We start from the raw sequence: 12,463 nt of genomic DNA on the forward strand, positions 1-12,463 counted from the left end.
CCACAGCAAGGTGCTAGATTTGGTGAATTAATCTCCTCCAGGTCTGAGTTTTGAAATGCAAAGTCTAGAAATTTGCAATTACTGAATAAAATCATGCTAGATGTGTGGATTTAACTATAGCTGTACAGCAAGGATGATATTCAGCTTTACACACTGAATAAAAGGAAATTCTATGATTCTTTTAAGAAGTGGTTTAAGCTTTAAGTGATGTTATTATCCATCTAGAGTGCTTAAATAGGAGATCACAAGTGCACACAGACTTTTGACGACCCTCTACAATGAATTCCAGTCAAACCATGCATACTAAGTAAGGTTTCATTGAAAGAGCTTTTATAGAGTGCTTTCAGTGAACAACTTCAAGTTTCTCATTGAGGAGTGCACCATTTTAGTTCACGTCATTTTGCTTTATATTTACTGTGAGAGGAAAGCTAGAGAGGTAAGTGAACGAGATACATAATGATTTTATGAGCAGAGCCATAAAGAAGGTCTGTAGGGGAAACATTCATCTCCAGTAAGTTTATAGCGTTAAAATTATTCCTTTGTTGAAATTATTCAAAATACTAAGCAATGCATTATTAACTGTATTCTGCTGGGTGCTACATAAAAGATTCTTCTAGTAGAAATAATGTTAACCACAACACACCAGTCTATAAATTGCATCCAGCTTTGTGAATGGTTATATGACTTGGGAAACATGAATCCATGCTGCAGTGAGTGAGTTATTTTTTCTTTTTATGGGTTTGCTGAAAAAAAAGACTGCATGAAAAAATACAGGTGGAAACAAACTGATTCATGCTGGCTTGAGCTGATGGTATTGTCAAGACACCCAGCAAAGCTATGGAAGAAGACAGGGCTGGAATACAGCATTCCGCTAAATCTGTCAAAAAATAAAGAAAATCAGGGAATCTCAGTGTAGGATTTATATGAACATAAAATAGATTCAGGTTACTTCCATGATAATTTCCTGCTTTAATATACAGAGCTCATTTAGCCCATTTAGGGACTGATCTTTGATCCTTAAAGGAAAGGTAAAACTGCTGTGTGGATAAGACCCTTGGGGAAACAGTAAGAAGAATATTTCCTATTTGATTTCATTCCTGTCAAAGTAGTTTTCCCTCATCTCCAAGAATCAGAAACCTTTGATCTATCCCTGTGGTTAAAAAACAAGTATGTCTAAGAGGCTGGCTGGAGTCTAAAGGAAAGCTTTGGACAAGAAATTCAAATGAGAGCTGAAAGTATCTTAAAGGAGATGTACTTGGTCAGAAAGAAAGTGATAAACTTTCTGTATTGACGCTGCCCAGTATAATAGTACCAAGGACAATTTTCACCTGCTTATATATTAAAAAGTCCCAGAAAAGGAAGAATATGCACAGGATGCTGTTGATTTAACAGCGTCTGTGTTCTCTATCTTTTGAGAGAAATCACAAACAAAGCTTTGTTCTGAAGATATTGATGGACATTTGTGAATGTGTAATCCTAGTACAAGGTGAGAACAGTACTCTGCCCAGTGAATATCAGCTAGCCTGTGGGGAGGACCACTGCAAGGTAAGACATGGGACTAGGCATCTCCTGTGCCAGGGACCTCTGAGATAGAGTTTGAATAGGTAAAGGAAGGGGGAAAAAGAGGAGCAGGAGCAAGTTTGCTGGATCATTCTTTTTAATAGTTAGTTCTACTGTCCAAGATAAACCATCTCCAGTACAGTTCTGATTCTACATCTATATATAAAGATATATATATCTTAAATATATTCATCTGATTGATTGTATATGATCCACCTCTAAGCTAGTCAACGCAGCCTCCTTTTATAAATATAGGAATACTTCTACCTGAAAGCAGAGGTCTAAATTGTATTAATCACATCCTAAAAGCAGTTCTTTTTCTACTTGACTACAGAAGGACTATAGGGTGGTGGACTCCAATGTAAATATTTAAATTTAGTTAGTCCCACTGCAGTGGACCTCTGTATTCAAACCTTGAAAGTGTAATATTGTTGTAATGCACATTTATTCAATCAGATTTCTCAGTTAATATTATTAAGAGTTATGCTCTTAGTTCTAACAATTGGTGTCGCAACTCTTGATATGAAGCAGTGTAATTGGCATTTTCTTTACTTGAATATAAATATATGTAGTGACAAAGTCTACATTTTTTATTATATATTTGTTTTCTATATTTAAAGTTTTAAAGATTCTTGAAGAATATGATGTACACTGACTTTTCTCATAGTAGCACTTGAAACAACTCATGATACCATTGTTTTTTATTCTTTTGCTTGTTCACCTGAATCACAGCTGTTGCCACTATTGCTTTAAGCTTTTTAAAAGTAATGGTGAAGGGCCAGAAGAGCAAAGACAAGGAGAAAACACCATTGCTTCAGGGCCCTATTCAATTCTCTTTAATCAGGCGGAACTGCCATTGAAATCCGTGACAGCTTTGCTTGAATAAGAAGGGCCGAATAGGGACTTCAGTACTTCTAGAGTGTAACTCAACAGTCTGCCCTACATGGCAGAAAAGGACTGACACTAGGAGCAAAGGAAGAACAAATAGTGACTCTCTATTAAAACATACTCTTTGTATCCTTTTTTCTCTGAGACTGAAATGTTCTTTTCTCTCATACTCCTTTATACATATATATGCATGCCATATGGTTTGCCATGTATTGTAATTCAGCCAAAAGTCCTCATCCCTATTCCCGGATTTCTCTCACCCAGTGCCGTACCCATTTTCACACAGGATTTTTAGGTGAGCTATCCCAGCTAAGCAATAGTCCAGTATAGTCAAAATAGGGAACAAAGAAAACTCTAAGTGTCCCCATAATGTAACCTTAATGAAACCTAAGTGCACTGATAGTGTACCCCATATGCATTATGCAGGAGACAATTTTTAAATATGATTTCTTAACAGGAAAAAAAAAACCCAAAAACAAAACCCAGCAAACTAAAATATATTTTGAAGTCTGAAGATATTCCCCAGAAGATTCATTTGAGAGCCATTGAAAGTTGTAACACCTGAGCTACTTCTTTAGAATGCTCTTAACTAGCACTATGGCAATGAAATGCCAAAGATTTATTGTCAGAAAATGCAGACAGATAGTAATTGGTACTCTCCTGCAGTTTAATATATACATTTCTTGTATCCTGATACTTACTCAGGCATATCAGTTTTTGATGAAAAATACGGTAGCCGTAACAACACTGATAAAGAGCTTGGAGTGTAGATTTCCATGTTGCTGAATTTATTGTCCTCATTTACTGACATGAGGAGTCACTTGGCACTCTCCAGTGCAATAGAATTATAGATTATGCAGTTCTTAATCAGCTGTGTAATGCACAGGCCTTCCTTACCCAATTGTACCAATTCAATTTAGGTCATTAAAACTGCTAAAGGCAGCTTTCCTCCTCTGGCATTGAATGACTGTTTAGAAAGCTGTGCTTTTTTAGCAGTATAAGTCAGCAGTCACTTGCTGAGAGATGGCGTGGCTTTTAAAAGCTGGTTCAGCACAAGAAGAAAAAGAGAACTGACACTAACTGTAATTGTCAGAAACTCAAGCACTGTGCTTTTAAATATCCGAGAAAGCCAAACTAGAAAGCAAAAGAGAGGAGATTTAGAAGAATAGGAAAAAGATGTCTGAGAAAGATAGGAGAAGGGAAAAATTTAAAAAAAAAAAAAAACAAATTTTAACTCCTAGATAGGAAGATACTGAAAAATAATAAAGCAAAAATTTCTATTCATATTTTAAAAAGAGCATTAAAGCTCAGAGTAATGACAATACACTTTCCAGGGTTAGCACTGTATGGAATTGATCCATGCCCGTTGAAATCATGGGAATTTCTCTGCTGACCTCAGTCTTTATCAGCTACAGTCTCCTGCAAGCACACAACTAGAACAATAATTAAAAGAAAAAAATCAGTAAATGTAAATGTATATGATTGAGATATAATTGTATGAGTTTTGTGAGCCATGCTTCTGTCCCATTCACCTTACAATTTTACAAGTAATGTACACTCTTGTTTAAGCAGTAGGTACTGGCAGAAAATGAATTTAGTGGTATGCAGAAAAATGAAACATTTCTACCATAGAACAGAGGCACAATGAGATATCATTGTGCTTAAAAGTACACCTACAGCAAGCAAGAGTGCATGACAGCATCCATGAGTAAGGGTCATTAGTTCAAACTGAATTCATTTGTCCAGACAGGCTTATAATATTAATAAATACAAACTACCTACTTGAAGAGCATGTTGATGGGTTTGGGAGGACAAGAAGAAGGAAGAGCAGGCAATCACTGAGAGAAAAAAAAAAAAAAAACAGAAAAAACTTAAGTTTGAAAATTCAACTTCTGAAGTTAGAGTAAAAATCCTAGACATCAAAGATAGTAGATGAGTTCATAATTGGTCTGGATTTCGTTATGTCTGATTATTTCAATAATAGGCACTAGAAAAGTATCTTACAAATCAATCTGCTACAATTATTTTTAAAAAGGGAGACTAGGTCAAATGAATGACTTCTGAGCGATTGGTTTTCACTGAGCACGTTGTCCTGCCTCAGGACTGATATCTTAATCACATCTGAGTACACTAGTACCTTTCCAAGATGGAAAAATGTAGGAAGCTCTTGAGACCACTGCTCAAACACAGCATCCTCGAACATCTTTAGTAATTTCAGGTAAAAAGGATATGAAGAGAGAATGGATTTTTCATCAGTTGCTGAACATTTGTGATAAACAGAAATAATTAAACACAGAATGCAGGCAGCAAAACTGGAAACAGCACCAATGAAAGCTGCTATGGAGGAAAACTAGGAGGGTGAAAAAATAAGGTAAAGTCATCACTTTCTAAGTCATTCCACTGCATGGAATTGTATACTTAAGTAAGGAGCAACAGAATAGTCATAGAGATCTGAATATGATGATTCAAGAATTGTTTGTCATATGCCAAGGCATAGGTTGTACCTTGGAACAAGAGTGATGCTAAAGGAAATTGTGCCATTGGATATCTTCCGCACTGCATTCCATGCTGCAAAAGCGTTCTGGGAATGTATTATCAAGGTTTAATTGCCCTTTGACTTTTATTTGGAGAAAGATGGCAACAACAAGATTTGTGAGGACTACAGAAGATTCTTATCCATTGCCATGAGTGATGATACCAAGGACAACATGAAGTTTTACACACTGAATATTAAAATGGGGTAAATGGAAGTTGAAATCTGATGAAACACAAAGCCTGTAGAAATGTTATGATTTGTTTGTGTTTACCTTACCTAATACAGTGGCTTTAGCACAGGATATGTATTGTATGGCTTGTCTTTTTCACTGTCCTTTACATTTAATTAGTATTCATGGAGACAGTAAAATATCTAAAGAGAAACTATTGCATTTACAAATGGTCTATGGTAAGCTTAAGTTTGGAGTTAGAAACAAGGTAATTTATCAAGGATGCACCAGTCAGAGAGAGACAAGAGAAAGCTGAGGATATGTAGAATTTCCCAGTCTTCCACACATCCAAAAATGTGCAGAATCCTTTTTTTTTTTCCCCCTCTCCTATTCTAGATAATCTGGATTTTAGGTGAAAAAGAAAAGCAGTTCAGTATTCGAAGGACAGTTTATTTGTTTCAGACTGCAAATGTTCCTGCCTTATTTGACCTGTTTTCAAACTTCTTTTCACACTGGGCATAGATATAATTCTAACAAAGGACTGTAGAGGATGGCAACTTCTTACAGCAAAATTGAATATACTCCAGAGACAAGTTTCATTACCTATGGGGAGACTCTGACTAGGACAATCATACTGGGCCAGACCAAAGACCTTTCTTGACCTTGTCTTGCATACTGGACAATAGAGGTGGGCACCGTTAGGAAATGGTCTATTTGATATCCCTCAGGTCTCTTTTTCTATTTCCACATGTCTCTTTTTCTACTCTCCCTTTGGGGACAGAGTAGGTATTTCATGTATTGGTGAGATAGGCTGTTGTATGTTCCTATATGGAATCAGTAAGTACTCCGGCCATTAGTATTGGGGTCTGGGGACCTTCATCCTCCTCTTCTACTCAATATTTGCTCAGCTTTAAGGGGAAAACCAATAGCAACACTGTTGAATAGGAGACACTTATGTAAATAAACCATCAATGTAGCAAGGATACAAGGATATTTCCCTTGGTACCTCCCTCCTTCTACAGTCTATGTCTTATGGACCTCCAAGGATGATACCCAAAATCTATGTTTAATTATCTTTGATGGACTTTTCTTCCCTGAGGTTCCAAAAATTTTAGATCTATACAGGGTTTCTACCATCATCTACCATCTACCATCATCTTTGTAGGAGAAAACTTTGCTCAAAGCCTACAGTAGTTTTTTCATTCAAAAATACTGAAGGTCAACATGCCAAGAAGTTCAAGCAAACTTGTAAAGCTGTTATTCTGTAATGATTGAGCAGACTTGGAAATGTAAAGCATTTACTTTTGATATTTGCAGCCAATGCACTAAACTGAAGGCAGTGGACTGGAATACCTACGGAAACTGGTGGACACACAAACTGTTGTCTTTGTTCTTCTCCTCAAGGTAACTCATCCTGGTTTATCCAGTGCATCAGTGGATATGGATTTGCAATAACAGGCTAGAGACAATAGAAGCTTTCCAGTGATGGTGATCTTTTATTTAGAACACCGTGCAATCACAAGATCTAGGTACTGTGGCATCTTACAGAATCACCACGAAAACATTTTGATCCCAATGGAAAAAGGCTGGAATTTAAAGATGAGGTACCATATAGGAGGTGGAAGAAAAAAAACAAACAAACAAGCAAACAAAAGGCTTGATGAGTACCAATGTCTACCTATATCCGAATGAAAGGAAATTCTCAGGTGATACCATTTTTCAATGAGCTGGGCCATTATACGTTTCTAAAACCTTAGAGAAGCACAGCATTTCTATACAATGAAATGCTGCCTATATATGTATATATATTTGTGTGTATATATATGTGTGTGTGTGTGTGTGTGTGTGTAATGCATCAGCATTTTATGTAACTAGTAGAGCTTACTATAGTTGGTATGTTTCAACTTTTGCCTGAGAAAATAGCAATTAACATTAGTTGTAATCAAATCTGTTGTTTCACAAAATGGCCTGAAGCCTACTGAATAAGAAAGTCATGGCAATAGCAGAGGTTTAGTGGATGAATTCTTCACTTTGGGTTGCGTGATAATCAAGGAGAAATTTGGAGTCAAAGTACTTCAGAAATTTAGTGGGATTTTAAAGCACCACAAACCTACTTTACCCAGAACACTTACAGGCCAAAGAGGAAGTAAAAATATTTAGCTGGAATATGGCTTCAGCCAAATGCCTTTGTAGGACAGTGCCAAAAAATACTGGCACCAATATTTCCTACTGGTAATTTATAGAAGAGCAATAAATAATACTACACTTCTGCAATTTTAAGTGTGAATTAGCTAATTTTATCCACTGGAAAAGAAATAAAGCCTTTCAGACCCCTGAGATTATATAGAAATACTTATACCAAAACTAAAAATACTTCAGTGTAGAGAAAAATTTAATGACAAATTTAGGAAAGTTTAGTGTTGTCCTCAGGAAAAAAATAAATGCTTCCAAAACAGGAACCTGGCTTGGTTCCTAGCTAAAAAGGGAGATCAGAGCCCTATCATAGATAAGCTGTGAGAGTTGTCTGAAAACCTACTGAGCTGAATAAATTGTGACTGTTACAGCTGGGCTCAGCACTGACTGCAAAAGTTAGCCATGAGACCAATCTAAGGAAGTATGAGACGGATGAAACATAACTTCTAAGCTTGAGAATGTAGTTCCTCTAATGGTGGAATACACGTAAATCACACAGGAACTGACATTTTTCTAGAAACTTTTAAAAAATATTCCTCCTTATTGTTTGAAAAGAAATCAGGAGTAGGAAAATTTTCAGTGTTTTTGTTCACCCAACAATGCTGACAAAAAATGTTCTGATAACAGAAAACTAAAAAAAAAAATAAGATCCTGTAACTTATGAATAAATCCTTCTGTTTATCCATTATAAGTTAAGTTACTAACTGAATTAATTAGGTTTTAAACTCCATCAGAGCAATGGGCAGACCTGTCGTGATGGGTGACTACCTTCTGGTATATCTTTGGCATGTTTAGCATATCTTTGATATTAACTAATTAGTCCTCCTTATAGTTAATAGAAGTTATGGCAACTCTTTATTCACTTTACATGCAAGAAGCAATTGTAATAACTTATGGGATATATAAGTTATATCTAGATCTATACATAGCTTTCAGGAGACCTATAAAGGATGCTGTACTACACTGCCTTGTAGTTAAGCTGAAGTTGAACACGAGGGATTTCTCTGCAAACTGATTGTAAATGTAAGTCATACAGCCGCGACTGATTATATCTGGGGGTATTATAAGCAGAAAGCAACAAGAAAGCCAAGAGAAACAATCATGAGTGTGGTACTGAGAAAGGAAACGGTGATAAAGCTCCTTGGGGGCTCAATATTTGCTGGAAAAGTAAGCATAGAAATTATTTGGAAGGAAACTGCTGTTTGTTCATGCTGTGTTCGAGGGAAAAAAAAAAAACTTTGTTGCGACAAAGGTGAGACAAAGAAATGCTCGGCTCTGTTTCTCCCGCTAACAGAAAACTGGCAATAATTCAAAGTTTGCTAACCACTTGAGCCACAAGAAACTACTATTTTATTTTATTTTTTTAAATTATTCCACAGAAGAAAAAATTTGAACTTAAACTTCCTAAAGTCCTTAGCAGGCACACAAATCTATATATGCAATTCATATCCATAAAACTTGATGATTTCTGAATGTACATTTATTTATATTGAAGCTCATCAATAATTTTAACTTAATAGAACTCCTTTCATGAAACAAAAAGCTATGCTAATATGCACACTTAGCCTGAACAGATAAATCATAGCAAATATTTAATTTGATGCATGTAGTCATTTTTCTGCTCATGGAATATTTCCAAATCACAGCTTCTTCAGATTTATTAATTATTCCAATATATTCCTCAAATCCCTTATGAAGTTGTATTTTACATGAAACAGCCATAAGCAGAAGCCGGTCATGTCTGATTCAGGACTGCTTTCCATATGTCTGAAATCTTCTCTTGTCAAGGAAGCAGCCCCAACTCACTCATTTACAAAGAGGATAACAGAGAAACAAGCATCAATGAGCCAGCAAAATCCCTTTCCTAGAATGATCCACACCTCTAAACAATGTGATTTGTTGCTGGCAAATGTTGTCAGCCGGCTGATATCAATGGCTACGATAACAGAGGTAAATATACATCAAACAGCTAGTGGATTCGAAATTGGTTATATTAATCTTTGGGTGCATACAGGTAATCCATTGAAATAGATTTCATGCTTTATATTCAAATTATCCTACTGAAAATAATATCATTTAAAATAATATTAGGGGCATGGCATCTGGGGAGGTAACAAAGTTAGAAGTCCTATCTGTGTAATTTACTTACAATTACAAAGCTCTCAGTCTGCACTTTATTTATAATTGGTCACTCAGATTTACTATCTGTGATGCTTTCCCTGTGCTTCCTGTCAAAATATCTACTGATAAGTCAAGCACTCAGCAGCTTAATACTGTAACGGTCAGGCTTATATTTTCTGTTTTACATTAATGCATTGCAGACTCCTGTGTTCAGAGTTTTCTTACCACTGAGAAACCCAAACTCAAAGTGAAAGGAAGTAATTTAGGACCAAGGACAAAAATATATGAATTAATTTAACCTTGTGCAAACTGCTTTGAAGCATTCAGCAATAGCATGTTGCCCAATCGTACTACGCATTTTGAAGCAGGATTTTCTCTTAAAGTATTCCATTGGAAAGGTCTGTGAAAAATAAGAAGTGCAACACATTTCAAGATAATCTCAGCAGGGAAGTTCAAGATCATTACTACAAAACAGAAGTATATGCAATGTAATTCCATTATGGCCATGCAACCCACTGAAAGAAAAAGAATTGAAGATTCTGCAGCCTCCCTTCTCTGCCTCCTCTCCTCCCTGTATAACTACAGTTTGATGAGTTAAACTGCTGTAGCAAGCTTAGGTTTCAGGAGGGATCAGGATCTTCCACAGAAATGAGATTCATAAACTGTACAGCCTCAGTTATTCAGTCACAGTGTCTCAGCATGTTTAACAATTCTGTTTCCTATATATCTGCTTCTATGCAATCTGATTTGTTGTGACTGCTTTCTCTCGTTAGTAATCAGCATTTAAGTATTGTGCCCTCTCAGCACCTGAGAAGATATAAATTACGGAAGAAAGAGAGAACAGAGACGCAAAACATAGCAGACTAGGAACAAGAGACCTCTCCTCGTAATATTACTTTGATATTTTTTCTAGGTTTGTATTTACAGCCATTAGTTTAATAATCTCCTGTTTCTTCTTCCTAAAGAGAAGTTGTTACTGTGTCTTTCCTGCTTATCAAATGCAGATTTATTATGCTCAGGTAGTTAAGAGGACATAAGAGATTGTTGAACAATTGCGTACAATTTTTAGTTTCATAATGCTGAGCTGTGTAGAAGGACATTATCCTTCCCAGACATTAGTACAAGTATAAACCAACTCCCAGGCTACATTAAAATTTTAAGTGTTTGTCTATTTTATTAGTAAGAGAGAACGCTGTTTATGAACAGACTGCATTGCACAAATTAAGGCAATTGTAGATAATAAGACAAACATTTCCTTTTTGGTAAAAAAGGAAGTCATCTTCATAAAATTTTGGCTCTATTTACTGTGAAAAAGCGCAAAAGATTATTAAAAAGAAATAAAGCCAACATTTCTGTTTACCGATGCTGCAGGATGCTAAGCATAAACCACAACACAAGGGGGTTTTCATACAGATGTTCTTGCTGGTCAATTAAAAGAAAATCAGAAATTCTAGATGAGAACAGATAATCTTTTGTGGAGAGAGACACTGACAATTAAGATGTAGCATAAACAAAAAGGAATCAATCATGATACTCTCAAATTGCTCCCTGGGTCAGTGATCTTTTATGCACGAAACTGTATGCGCGACATTCTGGAGAGGACTCCTGATTCAGAGGAAATGACTGAAATGGAGAATGCTGGAGATGAGGCAACATCTAATGAGGCTGCAAGAAGGGCTATGTTTTAAAACCCTTTGAAATTTCATTTCACTGCAGCTCTGTCAAACTGTCTTGGAGTAAAGAATACAGATCTTAAACCAAAGACTCCCCTTCTAGCACTAAGACAGACACAAATCGAGGAGAAACTATAAATTACACAGCCACTCTCTGACTTGGAGATGCTGTGTGAGAACCCTTTGTGCCAAGCACCTTTGGAATTGCTTCAATGGGAAAAACTAACCACTTCTTTGCACATATACATATTTGAGTCATCCTAGATATATTTTGTGATACACCAAGGACTGGATTTTGTCAGCAGAGCAAATCTGAAAACACCTTTAAAAGAGAGAAAATTGTTTTGCGAACCATAATATATACCTTAACTGCCTTGTTTTTGTTCACAGAGTGCATGACTTTGAGCCTGCAACAACAGTTCCATCATGCTCTGCAGCAGCTCCTTACCAGCAGTTTTTACACGGGTCGATCCTTCAGTAGGCTTCTGTGCCTAAGTCAGATATCTGTAAATGGTTGCTATGTGTCTCAACTGTTTAGTGAGAAAACAAACAGATACAAAAATAATAATTTGTACTTGATTATGCAAATAATTGTGCCTGACTCCTGCTCTGCCCTTTTCGCTGAACTAGATCCTCTTGTTTCTTATAATCATTACATTTTCCAGACCGAAGTAAGAATTCGAGTTTCAATAATAGCGTTAAGTTTTAAAGAGGCTTACCAACATTAAATAGCAAATCCACACAACATTGCAATGCCGTGTATTTGAACGTATACAAAGAGAAGGGGATAGTTCTGAATTAAAAGATGTTTATGTAAGAATTAGAATGTGCAACTGCCTTTAAGAAGAATCATTGCTTTACATGCATTAATTTCACAGTAAAAATGTCAAAGGTTTCTTATGGAGCAAAATAAAACTTATGTTTTAGAGCATTGTTTATTTATTATTTTCTGAGTCATCCATTTTTGGATGCAAATAAAAACACAAAATAGTTATCATGAGAGTGCCTCGCAAGCCGTTCTTATTCATTCCCTATCAAAAATTCATGTGAGATCAGAAAACCTTAGATATTATCAGGTTTACAGCCTGGAATCAAATAAGACTCCACTAATCTTTTATGAAAGATCTTGTACCGCGATGCCAAGTCCCTCATGACACCGAAGAGCTTCCGAAACACATGCTGTGAGTCCAACAGGTGTGAGGAGCACAATGCTAAGAACAAGAACCTTAAGACTCCCCATGAGAGCCTCAGCCTCACTGACTGCATCATATGGATCAAGAGGCTTCCCATGTATCCATGATTTTCCCTGGAGGTTTTGTGCTG

The 12,463-nt window shown here is 36.2% G+C and overlaps 1 long non-coding RNA gene across 1 annotated transcript; it reads left to right on the plus strand.

The window, feature by feature from the left end:
* The first annotated feature begins 377 nt into the window (after nucleotides 1-377).
* On the plus strand, nucleotides 378-12,139 carry LOC104153306 (uncharacterized). Its single transcript, XR_696217.2, has 3 exons — nucleotides 378-436; nucleotides 6,471-6,557; nucleotides 11,531-12,139. It is a non-coding gene; the product is annotated as an uncharacterized lncRNA (long non-coding RNA).
* Nucleotides 12,140-12,463: the final 324 nt, after the last annotated feature.

This window comes from Struthio camelus, chromosome 3 (assembly GCF_040807025.1).
Source record: "Struthio camelus isolate bStrCam1 chromosome 3, bStrCam1.hap1, whole genome shotgun sequence".
Lineage (NCBI taxonomy): Eukaryota > Metazoa > Chordata > Aves > Struthioniformes > Struthionidae > Struthio > Struthio camelus.